At 34.9% G+C, this 2,788-nt stretch overlaps 1 pseudogene; it reads right to left on the reverse strand.

Moving 5' to 3' along the window:
* Window positions 1–443: 443 nt before the first annotated feature.
* On the reverse strand, window positions 444–2,385 carry LOC116923925 (annotated as a pseudogene).
* Between the last annotated feature and the right edge of the window lie 403 nt (window positions 2,386–2,788).

Consider the following 2,788-nt stretch of genomic DNA (forward strand, 5'->3'; position numbering starts at 1 on the left):
TCAGTATGAAAACCATGCTCCGCACATTCACGCTGCATTTCAAATGCTACTTGATCCAACTCAAGTTTTAGTTCCACAGGCTCGTCCACTAAACACAAATGAACCGCCACTGCAATTTGCTGACCCGATTTGCATTGCCCCGCAACCAGCAAGGAGAGTTGGACGTCCGCGTCTCAATCCATTGCCTCAGTCACGCGCAATCAACTATCAACCAGCGGTTCCTCAAATTGCACTCAGAAATGCTGCTGTTTATCGTGGCAGACAACGTGGCGGTCGACGTGCCGCTCCTGTTCTTAGACCAGCTGTTGAACCAGAACCTGAGATCTTGGCCGCCGAAAAGGAAGTCGAAAATTTTTTTAATGTACAACAAAACCAGGAATGGCTGGCGGGGGATGGGGAAAGACAGCAGCTTGTGCAAGAATTTAGAGACGAACAAGAGCGCGTTGAGAACAAACGTTTAATCAACATTTATTTATCGAAGACTGTACGATTTGTACAAATAATGAAGCAGACCATTTGATAAGTTGCTGTAGACAATATCTGTGTCTTTCGTGCATTCGAAACATCAATATCTCCCGAGTAGTTGACGATATTGCAATTCCATTAAATATCTGCCCATTTTTTCGTGAAGACACGTTTTTTACGGCACCAAGAATGCCCCCGTTTAAATTGAATTTGTTTTTCTTAATGATCAAAGGGATGGTGAATAAACAAAGATTCAAAATTCAAAATTTCCAATTTATTGCCAGTTTTTATTTCCAGTGTGTCCATTCTTAAGAGACGTTCAAAAGACGTTCAGATCAGTGAACCCAATAAAAAGCGCTGCTACTTTAAGTAAGTTCAGCTATACTATCAACCAACTACTATACTACTATCAAAGAACAACTTGTTTAATAACTCAAACTTAATTAATCCATTGACAAGCCTAAAAACTAAAACTATTAATTTCATACATACTACTTTTACCTCTCAGCGCAATCTTGACGATAAATTAGCATTTTTTACTAAATAACAACAAAAACATAAATTACTTATTTTAACATTTACTTAATTCTTTGTTGCTTAGGAGCAACCTTTCTTGCACCAACAATTTAAAAAAATATTTTTCTTAATTCCAAATTTACATGTGAAATTAATTTATTATCATAAGTGCAATGAACAATTTTACTTACGAATATAAATACGCAAGTACAACTTATTTTGAAACCATAATTACTTGGGAACATATATACAAGTGCGTAGCTGGTAAATACTTAAGGCACTTATTACTTATTGCCAAAATTATAAATAATATTGATTTAAAAATAATTATTAATACTTAAGACTAAGTATACTTGTGAGCTTTAATTCCTATAGTCTTACTTACCACCGAATGTATTTATTTGTATTTGTGTTAATTACTTCATTTACTTGTGAAAAAAATTACTTGTGCCCGGATCCCGTTGGATTTTACTCATCGTCAGCAATATATTTTTTTTATTTTCTTAACAACGTTGGTTTGACGAATTAATTAGTAAAATTAAATTACTGGTAAAATTAAAATTAAGTATCTAAGTAAAAAAAATCTAGTAGGCTGGCCTTTTTTAAGTATCAAAAATTAAATACCTTGTCGCTGCTGAGTAAATAAGTAGAATTGGCCTTTTATTAGGTATGAAAAATAAGTACTCTACAACCGCTGTGTAACTCTCTACTTTAGATCCACGATTGTTTAATGCATGAAATAGAAAAAGTTGATTAAAATGATTGTTTATTACCGTTTTGATAACCACCCAGATGCAAATGGCGTGAGACTCACAACGATACAATGACTTAACTATTCGGAGACTTCCATGGTACTATAACTGAGACTGTGAAAGTATACCATTATACCACGCAATCTCGTGACCAAACGATTCCCATAATCCGATTTCGGTGAAATTACTAACGGACCACGGGTTGTGTTTTGAATCAAAACGAATCATTCTAGCATTTTCGAGTGCTCTCAAAATTTTTGCCCATTCACGATATTTTTCTACCTTGCCCCTGTGATCCAAATGAACTTCGATTCGCATTTGTCGAATTTTGGGCATCATTCCAGATTGTAGGATCTGCGAAAGCGCTATTCACTCGTAAAATTCAATATCAATTATCTTCAAGTAATCTATGATGCTATGGCCATGATGATTGACAAAGCTTTCATAAAATTGAAGAAAGGGAACGCATCGTCCAATTTTCGAAGACATTATGATCATCTTGATTGCTTAATCCCCAATTATAGAAGTGAATTCTAGGGCTAAGGTCATGACTTTCAACATTCATTGATGGATCGAAAGCAAAGACTTCACAGTCATATTGTTCCATATATTCGTCGAAGGACCATTCATTGTCAATGCCGAAAGTGATGCGTTAATAGACAAGAAGAATGGTTCGTCCACGTAAAGTATCACTGTTAAAAATCATCACACTTTTTTCGTGCGAAAAACCCAAAATTTTTCGTTCGACCAGTTTTAGGGTTAAAACCCCGAAACATTTGGGGCGATTTGCACAACAATAAACACGGGGTTTCTTTTGCCTAATAATTGAGGAATAAACTACCAAATTTTGGGGTTATATCTCATTGTTTTTAATAAATAGTTATGGGGAACGGGATTCGAACCAGTGAACATAGAATTGCGAACTCAGTGTCTTGCCACTGAGCTATGTTTAATAAATTGGGAATTTCAAATATCTTTTGAATTACAAAATACAATTTACAATTTAAATGCGTGGATGGTAGAAAAATTTTGCAAAAAGTTTGAAAAGATTTTGA

Source organism: Daphnia magna, unplaced genomic scaffold, assembly GCF_020631705.1.
Source record: "Daphnia magna isolate NIES unplaced genomic scaffold, ASM2063170v1.1 Dm_contigs021, whole genome shotgun sequence".
NCBI lineage: Eukaryota > Metazoa > Arthropoda > Branchiopoda > Diplostraca > Daphniidae > Daphnia > Daphnia magna.